Genomic DNA, 22607 nt, shown 5'->3' with positions numbered 1-22607 from the left:
ACCTCCACCAAATGTTACGAAGCGGCAAGCCGGTGAAGACAGGAGACAGAAAATGACCGATGGCGATGATAAATGACATTTTTTGAATGTTTGCGGGCCTAGCGCGAGCGCTCCTTCCCGCGCCACTGCCCGCTTCTTCTTCCTTGTCGTCCGTAACAATATGAATACAGAATGAAGGCTGATTTTTTCATTCGTATATTCCTAGGATGCCTGAGGAGGGGAGGGGGGGAGAGTGACGTCGTGTTCTGGATTGCCGCGGCAACAGTCAGGCGGTGGCTCGTAATAGTGAAGTAATGGGACGGCGGGCAGAACGATCATGAAACGTGACATTTTTAACTCAACCTAGAAGCTGAAAGGCAGAATAAACTGCTGTGAAGCCTCAGAAACCTAATAAGCTGTAAGAAACGTGCCGCAATTTTTAGGGCGGTTTGGAGCCTGTTTTGTTTATATAAGAAAAACCAATAAAAAGTGCTCTTTAAACCTACCTTTGTTGATACGCAGGCTCTTTTAGGCTACATACTTACGGGTGGCGGAGAACTTCACCATTTATGATGCCACAAAGTTACAGCCCGCTTGAAGGAAAAGATGCGCATCTAAAAATACTGCCGCAGCACTAATTTTGATCCACGATCGAACTGCACACGTTCTCATGGGTAAACCCGAGGCCATGAATGAGTAGACCACTAATTATACATGAATACATGAATAAACCACCGGGAAGCGAGTATCGCTGAAGTGGTTGGGCCTAAGGGTGGAGAAGCCATGACCCATGCATGAACCTAGCGCAGCATTAGGCTGGCCAAGTCAGCGATAATGTCGGCCCGTGGTCGACTGCCGACAATCGCTCGTTCTTAGGCCACTGTCAATTTCCGACCTCGGGCCGGGGAGGGTGGCCAAGGTAGCCTCGATGAGTTTTAGTCGGCCATATTGGTAAAGGCCGAGCGCGGGCCTACCACAGGCTTGCCATTTGGGGTATGAATTGGCGTCGTCTCCCCAAACCACTTTCACCTACAAACAAGCGCGATTTTGAGGAGGGTCGTGTCATCCTGACGGCGTCTAACTACCAGGCCACCCACGCACCATGACTCTACAAGGCAATTCGCTGCCGACATCTTCCCCAGCGTGCAAAGGGGAGAACGGAGACAGCGACCAGGAGGAGCCGATAGAGATAGTGAAGCGAATGGACACATCGGCGTGCCGAGCACCGTTCCCGAGATTTATGCAGTCAACATTTTCTTCAATACTCTCGCGGCACTAAATAAATCACTTGTATGCCATCAATGTGTGCCCCCAAACAAAATATATGTTAACCGTGCGGTTCAAATTGGGGCTCGCCGACAATCACCCCTAAGCCTAGTTCTGAGATCAGCAACTTAAAATCCCTGCTGGACTATATATCTTCCAGTGTGAGTTGTGCATTACTTCATTTGAGAACTAATCACCTCCACCAGGTCTTCTAGACAGTGCTGCACCAGTAAGCTCGTCGCCGACGCCCACGAACAATTATTCTCTACATGAGTTCAACCACATTTCACAATGAAATTCTCTTGAATTTCATAGCTATCAGGCTCTAAAATCCCGGCATCAATGGTTACGAAAAATGTTTGCCGAAAAATGGCCACTGATTGGCTTTAACGATCAGGCCTTTTCCCTGAAATAACCTCGGGGAGCAGCTGCGCTTTTGCTTCTTTTTGTTCCTTGCAGGCTGTACATTCTCCGAGCGGCAAAACTCGTTTATTCATTTGATGACATACCACCGAAACAGAATTTGTGTCAGCAGCAAAAACGAAGACAGCATTCTGTTCCTAAATATAAGCCTTACTCTGAAGGAAGCTCTTGCCTCGCATTCTTCTATACTAGGCAGTAGTTTTCACTCCGCATGTGATCGAGTTTTTTATGGTATGCGCTTGCTGTGTTGCAAAATATCTTTCAGGTTCTCATTAGCAGGTCTTCGCCAGTATGGCAGAGACCACGCAACAGCAATATGTGAACGGTTTCCAAATCAGCGAAGCTGAAATTACGAATTGGCAGATAGGGACGTAAAGTTGGTCGATTGGAAATCGACTGCTAGTCTTGGCTTCCAACAACTGAGCATTTGCCTGCCTTACTTTCCCGAACGTAAGCAGATGAGTGGCAGCAATAGATGTAACCACGCTTTGGCACTGGAAATGCGACACCACTTTTAGCAGAAATATCAATGTACACCATTCCATTCTACGAATAAAAGTTAAAAATAACTCTCGAAATCAGTGGCGGAGATTCGAACGATTGTGCAGAGAAAATCACAACGCTTTGCGAATGTAAACAGTCATCGAGGGTCGATTTGGCTATATACCAATATAATGACAAAACTAAAAAAGTAGAAGCAGGAGAGTAGTGTTTGGAATTTAAGAAAGCATTGCGTAAACACCCTCGGAGAGCACGTCCGAATATGTATATGCCTGCCTGCCGACATAAAGCACGTGCTGTCTTATTTGCCCGCTTTTGTAACTCACCTTGGTTCAGAGACCCCTTATACAAACAGCGTTTCAATGACCTTCCCTAATACCTTGGGAAAAAGATGCGCTGCTGGTCTTAATGTACACGGAGCCGGCATCTTGCTTTCAGGCCTTATATACCGGGAAGGGTAAATGTAGACATGAACGTAAAGTGCAGAATTGACGAACACAGCGACTGCCATTACCTGACGATTTTATGCCGCTGCGTCAAGCATTTATACTTTAGTCAAGCATAAATGCGCTGAAAACGCAAACATAAAAAATACACAGTGCGCAATAAATTCCACAGTAGCAACTGAGGCCCTCAACAATAGCGAAACACAGATGTTGCTTCGTTTCATGTACGTGCCTGATTGTGTGGTTCAGTACATAATCCTTAACCAACAGGGCAACCGCAAACGTTTAGCTTACTTGTGCCAACATGCGAGAGGCGGAAGAAAATGTCGGGGTACGCGGCTGCAATTCTGCTGCAGATATGTATTCTTGATAGTATTATATCGTTGCTTCCTTTCCCCTGAACATGCATGCAAGGGAGATTCACTGCGAAAGATATGGAAGCACAGCAAGTTAGTAGCACGGTGAGCAATGGGAAGGGGGGGGGGGGGGGGGGGGTGTAGCTCACTATTTCGTATTACATGAACAGTTGTAGTGTGAAATCATTGCAAAGCTAATTTGAAAATGGAAGTGATGCCGTAAAAGTTATATGGAAAACAATTGAGGCTGTAGCCACATGAACTCGTTCTGTAATTGTAGAAACCACTCAGCGGTCGCATAAATACATCATGCGTAAATACATCAGTTTCAAATCATTAGCCGCCTCAGGTCTGAAATCGTTCCAACTTTTCGAGCTCCTGATATCGCTAAATAAAGAATTTATATTGAGAGGCGGGATTGCGACGAAAGATCATTGTTTATGGGGAGACAAGCTCGCAAAGTGCACTTGTACGGCTTGTCAACAAGCTAGCCTTTAATGATATGTCGTCTTGTCAGCGAAATAAGCGACAAAACTAAAAAATTTGTAGATAATATTTTCCCATTCCCCCCCCCCCCCCCCCCCCCCATGGTGCGCAAACTCTTATCTTACAAATGTAATGATTTTGGGCAGTTATGGCTGCAGAATTTTGCAGCAATGTTTTCGAGGGGTCAGGAAAGAATACGAGACCTGATAACAAAAAAGGATTTCGAATATAAGAAAGTTCAATGAATGCACTTTATTAATTTGCATTAGTAAGCACAGTATCCAGTACACCATGGATTCATGCCTTTGCAGTAACAGGTTCCTCCGCAGCTGCCAAAAATTCCACAGAACTGAAAAAAAAAGGGACAAAGGCTATATACTAACCGGAATTTGCTTTCTATCTTCCGCGGTAATATAATGCATCATCTCATGCCACCCACTTTTTTACTCCGAACGGATAATATTACAGGTCGCCTTCTGAGGATTACACCTTACAAGAATAGATGCCAACCGGAGCCGCTGGGAGCGTCCAGTGACATTCTCAAAGTTTACCCTCCCATGCAAAACTAACTGGGTGCATTTTGCTTTTTGGGCCCGGAAGCGCTGCACATAGTCGCGCACGACTGTGCGCTAAACTGCGCCGCTTTCCCCACCAGCGCACACGATACCATCGCAATGGTTAAACCGGATACCAACTTAAAGGCGTTTAATCGTAAGCTCAAGGATCGCAGTTTTTGCACCATCGTCTCTCCATGCACGTGAACAATATCTGCGAACTTGCGGTTCCTTTCGTACAGAGCAAGTTTAAACTCGTAATGGCTACTCATTTGCTAGATAAAACAGACCTGTCTGATGAGTGCAGCGAAATGTTCCGAATCATGTAGCACCATATAATAAATCTTGTATGCTTTTGCTTCACTACGCGAGGTAAAGTCATGGTCAGAATCTACTTCTTATGACCTTCAAACAGCTTCGAGATGAATTAACGATCAAAGAGAAGTGTCAAATGTACACTGACGTGGAAAGTAGATTAACGCATGAGCAGTCACGTGGCGACACACATGATCGCTTGGGTCAATCTCGAGTATCTATCGAGGCGCGCCGCTTGCCTAAGATATTTACCGCGTGTAATCACGTTTCACCTGTGGCTTCAAACTACGCTTGATTTAAGCTGAGTCACGGGCATATTTATTTCCTTAACCGTATAAACATATTTGCTAAATTTTATAGCAATAAAAACAGCCAATAAAGTCGAAAATCCCTCGGGGTCTAAAGGCCGAAAGTTTCAACGTCCGCCTTACCTGTATACTTCACAAGAATATTATATAAAACAAAATTAAACAAAATTCTCACATAAAATATTGCTAATGTGCATGAAGGCTGATGATGATTTTGCTCTTAATGTACAGGCACAAAGTCGAAGTTCAATGAGAGACACTTCTTTTTGAAAAAATACCACTGTATTTTCTCATTTTAGATTATTGATTAGAAGAAACATTTCTGAAACTCCACAAAGTTGTGTGCAATTTGTAACGAGTGTGTATTTATTCACTGGCATCCACCTAAACGCAGCAATGCGGCTACAAAAAGCTATAGAAGTTTACGAGAATCCAAATTAACTTTAAGTTTGTCTTGTTCTGAGGCTTCAAACTTTGAGTCACCGCTTTTCAGTGAAAGACCTATCTCTACCACATGAGGTAACCCAGCAAGTGACTAGTTAGAAGAATCGAAATTAGTGTGGTAAAAGTAAGGACGTATAGTTTCAGAGATGTTTTATTTAGGCAGGTTCATCAAAACTGGCATCCATTCCATCCCTCACTTACAGCAGTACCGCTTACTGTGATGGGATACTTTGGTTTAATATTCCGTAGCTTAACAAGCATGCGCGACAACGCGCTTCTCGGCGGTTCTTCTTTTGCATACAGAGCGGAGGCAAATTACAAGAATTAAAGAATAGCCCAAACCCCGTTTATTATGGGCTGACCAGAACCGCATATCAAGCGACGTGATCGGCAGGCCATCTTTTAAAGTTCTCTGTAAGATTTCGGAGAAAAATATCGCATCTTATCAGTCAAGAAAAATATGGTCTGTTGTTTCGAGTTTATAGAGAACAGAGGTAAGCAAAAAAATTAGAAAATGGTAGCGCGGGATGTATTTATCAATAACTAGAAGTCGATAACGTATTACTCTGAATTTTAGGAGAAACAACCAACGTGGAGTGAAACTCGTAATAAGATAGTAATAACTCTCTGGCAACACTTTACGCGAAGCCCTGTTGCTAACCGTATCACTGCGCTTAGGTGGATGCCAATGGCTATCGCTCCTTTGGTTCAACGTATTTGGCTGTCTTTTTCATCGCAGCCCCTGACCCCCTTATCAGACATGACTAGCTGTTTTCAAAAAATTGAGAACAGAACTGTTTTTCGAATGAAAAATGAGCAAATCATACCTAAAGCTGATTTCTTAGCCACAAACGAGTATCAAGGTGACAAATTTATGGTACAAAATACGTACTGTAAAATGTTCCCACGCAAAGTGAATAACAGGACAGACTGAAAATGATGCACTTGTAAACAAATTATTATCGAGGCCGGATATATGCCTCAGAATTGTCGATCAGCCTAGACTATAGTATTTATGTACTGATATTTACGTCATTGCAAACGTGCTTTTCACGCAGAAATCATATCGGACTTAAGGCCGCGAGTTAAGGCACATGTTCAAGTTGAATACAGCAAGAATGAGCAACCGGCCAGCTTCTATACTGACGTTTCTCCAATAAGTCAGGACGAGAGCTTACACTAATGGTTTTGCTAGAATACTCAAATGTCAATTACTTAACCTCAAACTCAGTGTTTCGCTTAGAAATATATTTATCTCTCCTGTAGGTTGCTTTCACAGCAGCCCAACGCCCATGTAAGCGCTCTTTATTAAGGTGATCTTAACAAAATTCATTGAATTGAGATGTAATTTTTCGTTTGTTTCTGAAATGTGGCGTCTTTCACAGAGTGTGACGTCATGCTATCAATTTGGTGCCGTTATTAAAGCGGCATCATACTCAAACATAGTGGTTTGTAGGGTTTAACGACCCAAAGCGACTCAGGCTATGATCGAGGCGCCGTAATGGAGGACTCCGAACATTTCGACTACTTGGGGTTCTCTAACGTCCGCTGACATCGCACAGCAAACGGGCGCCTTGCTTTTCGCCTCCATCGAAAAGCGGCCGAATATGTTGATGCGTAAGTCGCGCAAGTCAGTGAATTTAAAGCAAACGGAAACAGTATATGGAGCAGCAACTGGCTGCCACATCTGGGCGATAGCAAAGCAGGAAACAATTTTGAAGTTTAAGCATGGCCTAAACCTAGTGATACAGGGAAAGTTGTGGGTGTTGCAGTGATAGCATGTTTAACACTTGGTTTTATTTAAAAGGGGTGGGCATTTTTATTGCGAAAGCAATACTGCTTGTAGTTTCAAGCCTTTGCCTTACCGTGGCGGTGCCACCATAGACCTTTCGCGTGACCTCTGTGTGACGTCACGCCGAAGAGCTGAGCGACCATCTCGCGCCTTCTGCGAGTAGTGGCTATAGTGCCTAGAATATACCGGCTAGTATGCCGAGGGCACGCGCTCGCGTGGTCTCCGTGGTGCTGCCGCCCCGCCGCCACCCCGGAGTGGCGCTACCAATAGCTAAGGTTTCATAGCTCGGCGTTCGCGGCCTTGGCAGCATAGGCGGCATATAGGTCCGGATAGCGCGCTCCGCTTTTGACTGCGAAACCAGTCTCTTGACGGTTTGAGCGCGCGTTTTGTCTAAAAACAGTTGTTGGAAGACAATCGTACCGTCCTAGTACTGTGCGGAGAAAATCATACGCTGAAATAGCGCTCGAGGAAGCATTTAACAAATACTGTCGGGTCCATGTCTGCTATATCTTTTTGTTTTATTTATTCAGCTGAACCGGATAAGGCCTTAAGCAGAACACATAGACTTCCTGGTATCCAGCGAGAGAAAAAAAAATTAAACAACCACCAGAAGTTGACACGTTGGTTGCAATACTTTGTTTTGAATAAATGATTGTCTCGCGCATTGGGACCCAGCTCACTCCTTATCATCTCAATAACATCCGACTAAAACAAGTGTCTTCAACCGCTATTTAGGCGTTCACATAACAAATGATCTATATTGGACTTTTACCATCACTTCCATAATACCAACGAGAACCGTACTCTCGTCTACCTTCGTTTAACAAAACTTGAAGTTGGGCTAGATGGTGCATTGTAATTTGACTGAAGATAAAGCGCACGGGAAGACGCACACAAGAGAAGAAGATTAGCGCGTGTCCTGTGTCTTCTTCTCTTGTGTGCGTCTTCCCGTGCGCTTTATCTTCAGTCTACCTTCGTCGTAACTTTTTCCTGCTCCCAAATCACTGAAACTTCTCCTCTACAAATCTCTAGTTCGCAGTAAGTTGGAACATGGTGCATACATTTGCGATCATTTCACTGAAAACCTAATCAGCGCCCTCGAACTAATTCAGAATAACTCGGAACGTTTCGCCCTTCGGAACTATAACCGCAACGCCACCACAAAATTTATGAAGGATAGATTACAGTTAACATCTCTCTCTAGATGCCGAAAGTATGCTCGTCTTTGTTCACTTCATAAAATATTGTACCATGACCAGATGCGCAGCTATCTTTTACCCCTTCCATCTTATGTTTCGTCAAGAGTTGATCATTCGCGTAAAATTGGAATTCATTTTTTTAAAACTAAACGTGCAGCTGAGTTCTTCTTCCCACGAACAGCAAAGTAGTGGAACCACCTTCTCGGAACTGCTGCCTCTATCATGAATGATCAGCGTTTTTGTTCCGCCTTACCTAACATTGTATTATTAGACTTGAACACTCTGTACATAACTACTACATACTACCACCCCAATGCCCTTTGATACGGTACAAAGAAACAGAACAATAACAGATCATGTGAACTGCACCTGCCAGGCGCATTTAAGAGATTCAAGTGGGTAAAAAAATGAGAAATGATAACAAAGAAACATGTTTAAAAAACATCTGCAGCTTACACTGTTGCGGAGGGCTTTGTTGAGGAGGCAATTGCATAAGTCGCACGGGTTCTTTCAAATGTAATTCACAGTTATCCCTCCACATTTTGGCTCCACCTTTAATCCTTTATTACCGATAATGGGCTTGGCAAGTGTGGTTCACATGACCTATTATTATTCTATTTCTTTGTATTGACCCCTGCTTGCGGAAAGCTATCAATAACTGTGTAGCTGCAGCCGTATTTGTTATCAGTATCATTTGCAATGCTGGTTCCCCTTAATGAATAATATGTCCGATTTGGAACATGTTTCACTACTGACTCATCGCCCGTCCCGCACTCTGTTTTGTTTTCTGCTGCTGTTTTTTATTTTTCTTTGAGGCCACGGTATCACCGGTTGCAAGCTCAAATTTTCATACCGAATAAACATTCCTTCGCTCCTTGCCCGACTTTTTTCTCCCCCACCCTCCTCGCTTCCCTCCCTAGCTTTTCTGCGTCGGAAGGAAAGGTATATTTAAGCCTCCTCCAGTGATCACAGTCTTTAGAGGTGGTTCCTCTTGCACTTGGTTTGAAGAGAAGGATCGCCATCCATGGTTGCTAATTTTTTTAATAGTGCCTAAGTGTCATTGTAAGAAAGGCTGTTTGAATTTGTTGCCGGACTAACTTTTATATGTCAATCTACGGACGTCATCTCTCCGCTAAACCCTAAACATGCTAAATACACCCAGTTTCGCTCACGTGCTCAAATGCTCTACATTTCCTCGCATAGTAGATCATTGAATAGTATTCCTTTCATCTTCTTTTCTAGAACCGAGGTCATACTGTCTTCTCTACGATTTACGTCTTCCCAAGGGGCACTGTCTCTACAATGTGGTTAATAAACATGCATCAAAAAAAGTTACAGGCATATGTACAATATATAACAGATATTTAAAGTGCGAGTAAGTTAAGAATTTCGGAGAGCCAAGTTTGAAAATATTTTTTTCTACATTACGTTTATTTTCAAGAAATCTGAAAAGTGTCGTTTAAACGGTCTGTATGTGGTGGCACATGAGAAGGGTACTTAGATAAAGACTGTGGTGATCCTAAAAACACTTCCCACCATTTCGATGCTTGGTTCATCTTAGCAACTCTTGTGTGACTTTAGTTCAATAGGCGACAGAGAATAATTAGTAATATGTTTCCTTAATGGTAACAATGTTACTCACATCTCCTACGCAATAGGGGTCGGTTCCTCTCTTTTGCGGCGGACTTTGAGTGCACCCGTCCACGCTACATAAAAGAGAGATATGTCAATTAAGTATGCTTAGAATTCAGGCCATTGTAATGGCCTGCGTAAGAATGTTATGGCAAAACAACGCAGATATCAAGAAGCCGCTGCGGCTTCAAATATTCACACCCACGAAGTCTATATAAATTCAGCGAACTTTTGAGAGTAAACTCTCTGTTTCTGTGTAGCAACCCGTATTCTACAACATGAAAAAGGCACATTTTTCCCCGCTACGGAACGTTGGCGAGCGATGGCTGAACTCGAAATTTTTAAAACGTACCTCCCAGTGTATTGCTGAAGCAGTGCGACTAAACAGAAAGGAGATATTGTTTCCTGTATTAAGGATGTGTGTGCGAGCATCGACTTGCGGCACTTGAAGGAAGGTACGCTATGCGTACTGTAAATACAGGGTGCGGCGCGTCAAAAACATCGGTTGTTCTGTTGTAATCTACGGAATGGCTTGTTCAGGATATTGCACTGCAGTCTTGCAGGCTTTAAGCGACACTCGAAGGAATTTTTTTATATCCTCTCTTTCGTATTCTTTCTGTGCAATTCAGCGTGTTCATATATGAAGCGAGTACTGCGCTGTTCATTCGAAGGATGAAATTCGGTCTTTTGCAGCGACAGCTGCACTGGGCTACCAGTCGAGCATTTCGCGATGGCGCATGCACCGATTCCATGACAACCAGCGAGACTCCACAGGTGGGCCGTGCGTTTCGTCGCCGCCTCACCGCATGCCGCTTGTACTACCCGTCGCATGTGCATCATTGCGTAAAAAAGGCGGAGATGAAAAAGGCGGCTGTATTACAACACTTTGCATGGATGCTGAGAAGGATAGTCCAGCCGCTGATTAACGGCGGTAGAGACAAGAGAAGAATAACTCTTTCGACCTTGAGGTTGTCGCCTGGTGCTTGACTAGTCAACAACAAGAGAATGAGCGTAACAATGCAAAGGGAGCAGCGGGGACATCCGAACAGTGAGAGTAACGGCTTGCCAAACAGAGATGCCACACTGCCGAGCCTAATAGACGGCATATAGCCGCAGAGATGGAGCCTATGAAAGACGAGTTGTTTAGCAAACAGACTCTACCAAATCGAAATACTGTGTAGACAAAATTGAGACCACTGCATGCTGCTTCACCGATAATTGGCAGTCTTCGACTCTGTCAAGAAAATTGAATAAAAGAGGTATATATTCAGTGTCTCTGATTGGTAAACGTACAGTGACCACAACAAGCTCAAGCCAGGGAAACGTACTTCTCGGTACGCATATGCCGGCATAGCTGAGCTAAGCGATAGACAATTTTTCCTTCTTCTATGGGGAATCCTGGGCATCCCAACAAACTTTCCAAAAACGATGCGTTTTTGAACCAGTTAGAGCATGCAATTGAGCCGTGCCATGAGCTTTCTGGAAGACCGCTTAGAATTGGGAATAAAATCAACCCCCTTTTACGTCATGTTGCCACACACACCTCAAGAATATTTTGTAATGCACATATCCGGCGTTACATTCAAATTTTGTACATTGTTTCATTGCTTAACATTTACATTTATTTATTATCAGGTAACCCGGAGTCACTGAATAACACAAGGCTCAAGACACATAACACATTTAAGCTTGAAATTGGGTTTACAAATTTTTGTTTTTATAATATGCTTCCATTATACATTTGTTACTAGGAACGGACCGAGGTAATTATCGCGCAAGAAATTTAGCGCCGTAGAGGGCATGCGTTTTAAAGGTCGTTTCATTTCTTGCAGCACTATTGGGAAACTAGTCTACCTGTATAATTGACCCAACACCTGCTGTTTACAAACTTGCATTAAAAACTGCGCAAGATACATATTTCCAGTCTGTGAAGGTGATGCTACAATGTTGTGCCATCTGTGGCTAGGAGTGGCGTTTACAAACGCCTTTTCCAATCTAATTGGAATGGCAGACGCTCCACCCTGTGAGGAGCGCAGACATGATGAAACGATTGCGCACATACTTTGTGATCACCGACTGTAATGGCCAGCACAATCAGCAGACGAGATGAGTCCATGGAACTGGAGATGCACACAGACAAGTCTCTCGTCTCACGAAGGGGCGAAGAGCCAGCAGGAACGGGGATGCACGGAGTAAAAAAACCGCGACAAAAATTTCGACTTTGGCCAATAAGCCAACATGCAGAGAATTCAGAGCGCAAGGACCTCAAGAGGAGACGGTCAGAGGCAGCGGCGAGAGGGAGTGCCCACCAGTGAAGAGCGACGTGACAAAGAAGGAGCAACCGTTACTGAGGTGCTGAGATCTTCCGGTCGTTCGGGTAGGAACTTCATCGACGCGTGCAAGAACCCAGGGACCCCCAGCGGTGACGTCCCACCTTCCTCCCTTTCTTTAGAGCTCGTTTCAGGTGTCCACGAAGATGTGAGACAGATACTGCGCCTTCTCTTTCTTATAAACTTATTCTCATTTACCGTTCCGGAGCACACGCGCTAGAAATACTCTGAGACTATGTTCTTCCTTTAACAATGTCGTTATTGTCGGTACTAGTTCAACTATCCATTCGAAGTTAGGGCACTTCGAAAACAGCTACACATTACGCATATTACGCAGCCTAATGGCTAGACGAGACTTAAACTAAGATACTGAAATGTGTTTTATTTTTGAGTCAATAATATACTGGAAAATTGAAAACTTAACAAATTGTGGCGCGTTCGGTTTGAAATTTCTTTTGACTGCGTGGTTTGAGCGTCCCATGCTCAGTGTGCGTATTGCAATTATATTTGTGATACCCTTGCTTATTGCATAAAAACATGATATCATTGTAGATGTCGTGATATCACTAAATATCTACCGCTTTTTAAACATTATCATGTAAAACATTATCAGTTAAACATTATCATTTCATTTTTGTTGAATTCGAGAAAGGAAACTTAGCAATCTTAGATGCGTTTCTGAGATTCGGTACTTATAACCACGGTAATGATTAATCAAGCTTACGACGGTGCTACGTTCTTGGTTGGTTGGTTGGTTCACAGGAAGGGAAAGGCGCAGTATCTGTCACACTTGTTCTGTGGACACCTGAACCGCGCCGTAAGGGAAGGGAGGAAGGTGGGAGTGAAAGTGGAAAGGGAGAAAGAGGAGCCGTAGTGGAGGGCTACGGAGTAATTTCGACCACCTGGGGATCTTTAACGTGCGCTGACATCGCACAGCACACGGACGCCACTTCCGTTGACGGTTTCCAGCCTCCCAATACAGCTATTCAAAAGAAGGCAGCCACTATAGCTTTAAAAAAATATGCTTTTTGGTGTACCAAGGCGGTTTCAATGGCACCTTTGTTTCAATGCTTTCTGACATTACACATTTGAGCAAACAGCGAATAAGATTAAATAATAACCAAATACCTTGTTTTTAATTCTAACTTATTGCGCAGTTATTACTGAATCTTTCAACGGGCATCTTGATGCAAACAGATACGTGGTACTGACCGTTGATAATATCTGTATGAGTTTTGTTTTTCTTCTTTAGAAACGACAGCTATCGTCACCGCTTTGGCTAAAATGTTTGCCTATCTCGCGCTGAATTTTGGGCCTTCAACCAATTGCAAAAGTACTGCACGCTTTCCCTCCTCCTACTTTGCTGCTGTCTAAAATACTTGCTGCTCCCAACCACGCCGGACAGGAAGCCTTGCTAGCTGCGTCATTCTTTAACAGTGCTCAAAGCGCGAGTTTTCCGACAGGGCACAACGTTTGGCAATTCATACCCAAAATCTCGTAAACGACGGTGCCGATGGGCCTTCTGCTTTCAAAGTTATAAAGCTTATAAGCCTACCTACAGCGGCCGGCTACAAATACCTGATTGAAACTAGACACAAAATTATAAAAGCTAAAATTTTATTGAAAGGCGCTTATAGAGTCAGCGCACTACTTGGTGTGCTTTATTTTGTATGAAGTCCACCAACCCTTCTACAGTTGTATCACAGATGTCTTATATCTAGCGAAGTGCACTCTTAAAATGAATTGGGACTTTTCCGTGTAATACCTGGTATATTTGTACCACGTGGTCAAAATCAAAATTTTGATCAGCAAATATCGGCAGCTGAACATCTATCTTTCGTGTTTATAGCATACACGATAATCGCCTTGCTGTAAACGCACCCGAACATACCACACAGACGCATTAGAAGACAAAATTCTGAAATAACAATCTTCAACCGACAAATAATCCCCATTTATCTGATCACTGGCACGAAGTTCAGCGTTTAGATATCTTCAAGAGATTACACTACATGCTAGAAGACAAGTAGTGAATTATGAAAACAACCAATGTTTTTTTAATTTTGGGGTGAGTTGAACAAATGAATAATACTTCACCTTTCAAAGAGTATGGACCACAGATGAAAAACTACAAGATGTAGGTTATTATGTTCATAGCACCGTGCAGAAAATTAGTTAAACAAGGCACGCGTGGCAGCGCGCAAAAAACGCACTCCCCTCACCAGGACGAATATCTCTTTAGCTACGAAGTTTCCCAGAAATCTGCACATCATTCCGTTGCAGCCGGAAGGCTGCATTTTGACGGATTCCAATGCGTTATCACTCACTTATGCAGAAAGTTCCAAAATTTCACAATTTGTCAGGGAGAAATTTATTAAAATACAGTTTAAGGGTGAGTAAAAGAAGCCAAAAATGCATAAGTTACACGCAAAACACGCAAGAATTCTGAACATACCAGGGCCCTGAGAATGCTGGAGTCATTCAAATGTTTCAACAATGTACGGCTTCCGAAACATTCGAGCCAAGCAAAACAGGTCATTTTCATGACCACTATATTTCTTACTTAATATGGAATCTTATAGTGATGTGCCTCTTGTATGGTTTTTGCAAGGGGTATAACGATTTATCACTGTAACGTTTAAACACGCTTCGCCCCATATTTTAATTTCTTCACATTGATAAATAATTCGGCACTGTAGGAAAAAGAAGATACATGATTGTGCAGCTAGCGTTAGTATAGACATAAATTTATGCAAACAATCCATACTGCGCGAAATGTTTTCTAATTTCAGCCTTGTAGGTGACACGCGGACATTATTCTTGTAGCTTTTTTGAAGCAATAATAATTTTTTTGATGTTCGTCCTAAATCTCGTAGGCCAGGTCATAGGGAGATAGGTCGTAGTGATTGAAATAACATATTCTAGATTAGCAGCTTTAAATATTCTGGGAATTCAGGTTGAAGTCTGCAAAGGGCCTAGATGCACTAGAATAGTTTTCTTTGTGATAGTGATATGACCTGTCCTTTTGACGTAAGCCGGAAATATCACCCCAATCGCTTTACAATTCCGAACAATATGTAATTATCATCAAGGCGAAAGGTTAGGGTCACCTGTGAAAAAACTTTAAAATTGAAAAGTCTGAAACAAAGTAGATTCAGATTTGTTTGCATTTAAAATAAAAACATTTTATCTTTACGGCATGTTTGAAGGTTTAGGACAAAATTGGCTCTGCATATTAGATCGGTGTTAGCCAAGGTGGTTAGACAAAAACGTGCGTCATCCCCATTTATATTGTGCTGGATGTTTTAAGCGATATTTATGATGGCATATCTTTAAACGTCAAACTGGAATTGGCTTGACATGCTGCACCGCGAAAAACAACATATACAACGGCCATATATTGCCATGAAGCGCCATCATTGACGACGACCAAATAATTTGGTTAGAATAGAATGAACTACTTCAACATATTACCAGTGAGCGATAAGTGCTAATTTGTAGAATAAATATTAAATTTAAGAGATAAAATGCCTTACTGAAATCTGCAAAGGAGGATATAGCTTAACAAAACGCGTAGCTGGGCTAGTCGGTGAAGCATGTTTTCATAAAAAGATATTCCGCGCGTCCAGTGTCCGTGTCTTTGTGTAGTGCTGAACATCTTTTAATGAAAACATGCTTCACCAACTAGCCCAGCAACACGTTTTGTTAAGCGAACTTTCTTCTACTATGGGCCCCTGTTTTTATGCTGCATCCGTCAAGCCGGACACCTTGAAGATGGTGAGCGCAATAGAAAGTCAGTACCTGCAGAGCAAGGTTCATCACCTTCTGTTTCAAGAAAGGGCTGGTCAGCGCCCGTCCTGCGTTTTCTTCCAGCGTCCGTGTCTTTGAGTAGCGCTGAATATCGTTTTATGAAAACCTATAGCGTTACGCATTTAGTTTTTAGATTTCCTAAAGTGATTTCTTTTTAAGCGCATTCGGAGACTTGAAACTAATTACATACCTTTGCATCAGGCTTTGTGCAGAAAGGAGGAGAATAAGAACGTGCAACAGATTAAGCTGCATGGCGAATCCTTAAAGTGACCCTTTAGTCGAAGTCGAGCTGAAACGAGGACAAACAAGAGAACGGTGCATGTCTCAATCAATGGAAATTTCCACCACCTTGATGAAGTCAGCATTAGGCTCTAGTTTGCTCATGGCAAATTCTTAATACGTCAGTCGCTCGCTGTGGGGCCACCCAAGGCTCGCTGGTTGCCCTACTTGCAGCTTCGCAAGTTCGCCGTAAGTAAACTTCGTGCTCTAAGAGGTAGAGAAAAGATTACATCTAAGCCAGTGTACAAGGGTTGGAGCTTACCAGAGCCACAATATCTGAAAAGGTAACTATGAATCATTTTCCAACCACTTTAACCATCTCGAATGTCAACTTGTAAAATTTAGTTTACACGATGTCAAATTGGAAGTTCGAAATATAAACGTCTACGCGCTCAATTTTATGTTGTAGTTCCATGACTCGCGGCTTAAAACACAGATGCTTATATCCTTTTGTTAAAAGCTGCTATGTTTAGTAGTCACCGCAAACTAACACTCAGTTTTATCGCTAGTGCAACCCTGCTTTATTTTGTACAAAGCTTTATAAACGTTTTTGCGTTTTTCTTCTTCATTGTCATTCCATTTTCGCTGCTTTCTTGTGGTTTTAAGATAAGAATTCATTCTTATCTTGAAACCGGCGAGAGGCGTCGTCGGAATGGCGTTGAGCCGTCGTCATGGCGTGGATGTGGTTGTAGGGTGGCGATTGGGGTGGGGGAAGAAAAGGAGGAGGGGACGCAGCGATGTGAGCGTAAGTCGGTGCTGGGCGAGGTGCAGGAGGATCAGGTATGACAGGGTGGTTGATAGTGGCCAACTCTTCTTTAATGATGTGGCGGAGGCCGGCGTCGTTAGAAGGAGGAGAAGAATGATAGCACCCGTGCCGGCAGAAAGGGCTGAGGGCTTGGAGCTCCTCGCGGATTATCGCTCGAATCATGGCTCGTAGATCGCGGTCAGTAGAGTTTGGGGCAGTAGTGAAGCCGGGCTGCAATCGGGAGGACTGTAGCTGGTTGAGGCGTTGGCAGGTCGTTATAATGAATCAACACTTGATGGATTCTGGGCAACTAGGGTGTTATCAGCCATTGAATTGATTCCCTTCAAGACATGGTGTACACGTTCAGATTCCGGCATGGTGGGACTGATACGCCGACAGTGTGCAAGCACGGCCTCTATATTTGACGCATAGGACTCATGAAACCTTGACTGCGGGTAGCGAGCTTGTTCCTTGCAATCTTCGTCCGAACAGCCGGGTCGGCGAAGTACTGTCGGAACTGCTGCTTGAAGGTGGGCCAGTTTGTGGTGTGGGGCTCGCGGTTAATAAACCAATTTCTGACAACCTCAATAATATAGAAAGATACGTTCAGGAATTTTAAAGCATCATCCCACCGGTTGTAGGCACTGCAGCGTCCATAAGTGTCAAGCCAGTCATCGACGTCTTCGTCGGGACGACCAGCGAGCAGCGGCGAGTCGCGTTGTCGTGTGGGCACCATCGGAGGCGGCGGTGTAGCCGAAGTAGAGGGTTCGGCCGGGTCGGGACTGCTGTCGGTTGACATGACGATGGTAGTTCTTAAACGGCGATCCGAACGTAGCTCCAGCGAGAGGCAGGGCACAAGGCAGCAAGGGGATCGAATTTCACCTCCGCCACTTGTGAAAGAAGGCGAGGTTCAGACGGCAAGGTCGTGAAGGCAAGGCAAGGTATGCCGTGTCAGCGTTTAATCTGCTGGCGAAAACCCAGGAGCGCGCCGGAGCCGGCGCCGCGCGGCGATGATGATGGTATGTACAAGAGGAAGAAGAAGATCATGGTATGTACAAATGAAAGAAGATCCGAGGAGGGCTCACATTGGTTGCAAACAATTACTTATGCTGAATAAGTAAACACATATCAGTGGCAATAAAGAAGGCTTCTAGATTTTTGTGAAACACATGGTGTCCCCCCAGAAGTGAAATCTATTATCAAAGCCGGTTCACGTTATTTTATATTGCCTTTAGCTTTTGTATTCTTGTGGAGTGGTCTAGATTCGATTAGGTTCTACAAATGCCAGCAACAACATGGGATTACGCTGGTTTGTTTATTCTGTAGCGGAGTGTCATGAATTGAAAAAAGTAGCTATAGAGCACCTAATATCTAAATGTTTCGGTCGTGTGTGCCAAGCTAAGACCGAAATTTCTCGAAAGAAGATTTTAATTAGGCAAGTGGTAGTGTTCACGTCTAGTGCCGGTATATGCATGAAAAAGGTGGTTGATCGGATCCCAATTACCTAGCATTCACTTCTGTTGTTAAAGTATCGCGATTAATCGAAAGATTACTGAGTTAAAGGGAATTTGGGAATTTTTGCCGCCATGAAGTATTTATGATTTCTGCTTTTTTCTCGCGCTATCTTCATTTGAAAGTGCATCTTGAAGTTACGATCTTGGGAAATTACGAATGATTAGGATCTTTTCTTCTTTTTGGATTGTTACCAGGTTACAGTAGTTTAGGGCCTATAGCGATTTCCCTGTCTGCATTTTATGCTTGCGTTCACCACATGATGGTCTTCCCGAGCATGTGTGCCTCAACTGTTACACTTGATAGTAAAATCGGAAGGGTAAATAAGAGGGACTTACAAAATTGAGTCCCACGTCTAAGATCACTCATTATAGTGATTGTGCATTCAACACTTTAATTTGCCATCTACGGATTTTGGCATCTTATTTGTGCCACTCCGCATATTCCTTATTCAAGTCTGTGCGGTAAATTTCCGTGTTGTCTACAAAGTGAGTATTTTTTTTTCCTGTTTGCAGGTTGAAAAAAAAAGAGAACCTGGAAGCTGTGGTGTGTTCCTGTCCGCTCTTTTTAGTGCTGTGGAAACTAACCGTTCTGAGAAAAATATTGTAATACCGAATAAGGTACATGATTGGTTGTAGCGCTAACCTTACCTGCAATTACAGACTTTTGACAACTAAAGAAAGGTAGGAAGTTTTATTTAACTCCGATAAATTTCATTTTAATACGAAGTTTCTATGAAAGCTTATAGCTTTCTTGTAGCAGTCTGGCTGCGATGGCTGGATGTCAATTAGTTATTGCTCCTTTATTACGTTCTATAAGGATTTAAAACAATAATAAATAATAGACTGCTTTCCGGGGCAAGACCATTATTTGAGCCGTGGAAGCCCCCCTGCAATTGTTTTTGCACTGCGATCCACCAAACTCTTACGGTCGGCCATCAGGGTAGACAGCCAGCCTTCCTGCAAAACCATCGAGCCTCACCCTATGGTATGACCAAATTTTCTCGTCCACATGGAAGTCTCGGCATAAATGGGCGCTTGGAATACATGGGCGGAAATACATTCTCTTTCATCCTGCATGAATTATTTTGGTGCAGTGCGCAATATATAATTTTCAAAGCTTGCGGTTTGCATGCCCGGTGCTTGAGCACCTTATACTTGGGTACTAGTGCTTCCATTTATAGAAACAATACTTGGGTACATGTCTGTAGCTGATTTTATCTTCCCTTTTTCATAACGCCGACAAAAAGTGAAAGCCTTTTCTCTACCAGCCACTTTCAATCCAAGGCACAGGCATTCAGAACAGCATTGCTGGTGACTGATTCATGCGATTGCACCGTCTCTGTAGCCAGCGTATTAAAAAAAAAAAAATTACGGCCGATTTGCATGGTTAAACAAGTGCGAAGTAGATGCGCAGCACTGCTCATCCCTGTTACACCTTTCCATCACTTGCAGTCGCGCAGCCCTTTGTCCTACGTTTCTACCGCATGTTTGCTCCTCTTCGCTTCGGCATTCGTTTCACGATGACACTCAGTGTCTTGAGCAGTTTTCTGGGCACGCTAGGCACGTTTCCTCATCATTTGTTTTTCTAGATTCTTGCACCGTTTAGCTGCAATATCAGAATCAGTAAACTAATGATGCCGTTGCCTTTGTAACCGTTATACTTAAGCAAGTCGAGCACGGCGAACCTGCGGCGCAGTGCCGGACGGCCCGGCTTTATCGATTGCGACGCGAAACAAACGCTCGACGCAGCGCGTCCTCAACTTCTCTACCACCCTCTTCAAAAATTGACACAAAGCAAGAACAGCGCACCCAATCCCTTTACAATGCACTGCTGTGCGGCCGAAAGATGCAAGGTGGGACCATAAGGGGAGAGAAAGAGTGAAGAAAGAGAGAAACGCGCTTGAAGGCGAGCGCCAGTTAATGCGCAGAGCGAGCACAAGCTGCTTCTCAACGCGGCGAGCAGCTCGAAGCCTAGATCCAAGGAGCGCCGCGCGTGAACTTCTCCTGTCCGTGAATGCTGTGGTGTGATTGATGCCAGGGGAGAGCAATGCAAGCAATTGGTCCGCAGAAAAGGAAAGTCGCAGTATCTGTCATACCTATTCTGTGGACATCTGAACCGCGCCATGCGGGAATGTAAGGAGGTGGTGGTGAAAGTGGAAAGAGAGAAAGGGGTGCCATAGTGGAGGGCTCCGGAGTACTTTTGACCACCTGGGGTTCGTTAACGTGCACTGATATCGCACAGCACACCAAGGCCACTTTGCTTCGCCTCCATGGAAACGCAGCCGCCGTCAGTCGAGATCGAACCCGGGTGGGGAGAGATGCCGAAGTTGAGGACGCGTTGGAGTGAGCAGTCGTGTCTCCTCGAGGAGAGAGATGCCGAATTTGAGGAAGCGTGATCTGCACACGACTTTTCACTCCGGATTAACACACACTAGCGCAACGATGCCCAGTGACGGCCGCCACACCCGCAACCGATCACCCCCGGACGCCTGCGTGCGGACCCGGAGGTGGCTGCCGCTCCGTATTCGGAGGAGATAAATGTTCTTCCTCCTCCTCCCCTCTCTAACTGGGTGCATCTATGAGGCCACTCCGCCCCTCTCAGTATTAAATCACGTGGTGCGGAAGTCGCCACTTTCCCTTCCTCCTCTTCAAGTGCACGGAGAGACGGATTGGCAGAGAGAGTGAAAGAGGGCGGTTTTTGATGCAGTTTTTGAAGATACCTGTCTGCTCGTATCTTCTCTTGTTCTGCGCTACTATACATTATATGATTCCAAAGAATTCCAAGGGAATGAAAGCGTAGCAGGGGGCGGTAGACAATTCGGTGGGCGGATGAGGTTAAGAATTTCGCAGGGGTCAAGTGAATGCAGCTAGCACAAAACCGGGTTAATTGGAGAAATATGGAAGAGGCCTTCGCCCTGCAGTGGGTATAGTCAGGCTGATGATGATGATGATGACATCGTATAATTGTAGATCTCTGAAAAATATAACAGTGGGCATCACAGCTGCCCTTTTCAACTTGTCTCACATTTTCCTCGATCTGCTATAACCCACAATGGTTATCAAGATTACAACGTATTGTGGCTGTCTGGTGAATGGCAGTTTTTGAATTTGAGGGACTCCTTTCTCAAACGAGCCCTGTACTTAATGCTGAGCCTTAAATATACCCGAGAGAGGATGATTCAAATGGCTGCCACATTGTATGCTGCCAACGGCAGCCAGGAGCACGAGGTACTGCGCGTGTTCGCGCCGCCTTCCATGTCCATACGAAAAACTGAATATGCGGTCAGTTAGAAGAAATACAGCAGCAGGAGACAGCAGGGGACACAGTGCTGCCTTGCTCAGGGCAGGAGCCATGAACAAATGCCCGCATGGACCATAGCTGGATGGTGAAGGTAGGATGGAGCATCCTCTCTTGGTAATAAAGCCAACGCGCGCGGCTTTCTGCTGCTTTCAATTAAACAATACTGCAGTAGAAATAGGTTTATCGATTTTTACCAATGTGAAAGCACTATTGTATGGCTCTGATTGTTCGATATAACTCTGGTTGGATTTAGCTTTAAAACATACTGATAACTCCCTTTGCAGGTAATAATAAATAAACTCAGATCATGACTATTAGAAAACATAAAGACACTACTATGCTACCCCCACCTGATCCACGCTATGTAAAAAAACTGAGTGCGGTTGGAAATTCTATTCTTAACTGGTTTCGACAGCGCTAAAATTCTCTGGTAAAGCGACACGTGGGCGGGCTCAGCGTTGTAGCATGTGCTTTTTCTCTGCAAAAGCATTGCTAATAAAGTAAGCAAATATTATCGCTATATTTAGGACTTGCATCTTTTGCAACTTTTGAGAACTATTCTAAACTACTCGGGAAATGCAAATAATGCAATTTCACACATTTAAGATTCGTAAAATACTTACATTCAGTTTGGGATGGATAAACTGAAAAAGAAATATTGCAGTGTTAGTTGTTCTATACTCTTGGGCAGACTCTCAGGTCTAAGGTCTTCAACGAAACCGCATATGAGCAGGCGCTTTTATAGCACCACCGCAGATGCATTCCACTCTGCTTCGAGTTCGTTGCTTCCGGCAGAACGCTTGACAAAACAATACTTCAGTTAGCATTGAATGTCTTGTCCAGGTCTTCTACCTTCCACACACAGCTAATTGGTACGTGCTGAGTTCAAATAGTCGAGCGCAACAAAGCAGAAGATTCAGCAAGAAG

At 43.9% G+C, this 22607-nt stretch overlaps 1 long non-coding RNA gene across 1 annotated transcript; it reads right to left on the bottom strand.

The window, feature by feature from the left end:
* Positions 1–3680: 3680 nt before the first annotated feature.
* Positions 3681–22464, bottom strand: LOC146173875 (uncharacterized). Its single transcript, XR_014701949.1, has 4 exons — positions 22304–22464; positions 16032–16130; positions 9712–9775; positions 3681–3806 (listed from the first exon to the last, which is right to left on the bottom strand). It is a non-coding gene; the product is annotated as an uncharacterized LOC146173875 (long non-coding RNA).
* Between the last annotated feature and the right edge of the window lie 143 nt (positions 22465–22607).

This window comes from Amblyomma maculatum, chromosome 11, assembly GCF_055883805.1.
Source record: "Amblyomma maculatum isolate TAMU_Amacu chromosome 11, ASM5588380v1, whole genome shotgun sequence".
NCBI classification, from domain to species: domain Eukaryota; kingdom Metazoa; phylum Arthropoda; class Arachnida; order Ixodida; family Ixodidae; genus Amblyomma; species Amblyomma maculatum.
The sequence above is the reverse complement of the archived record's forward strand: the minus strand, read 5'-3'. Positions and strand labels throughout refer to the sequence as shown.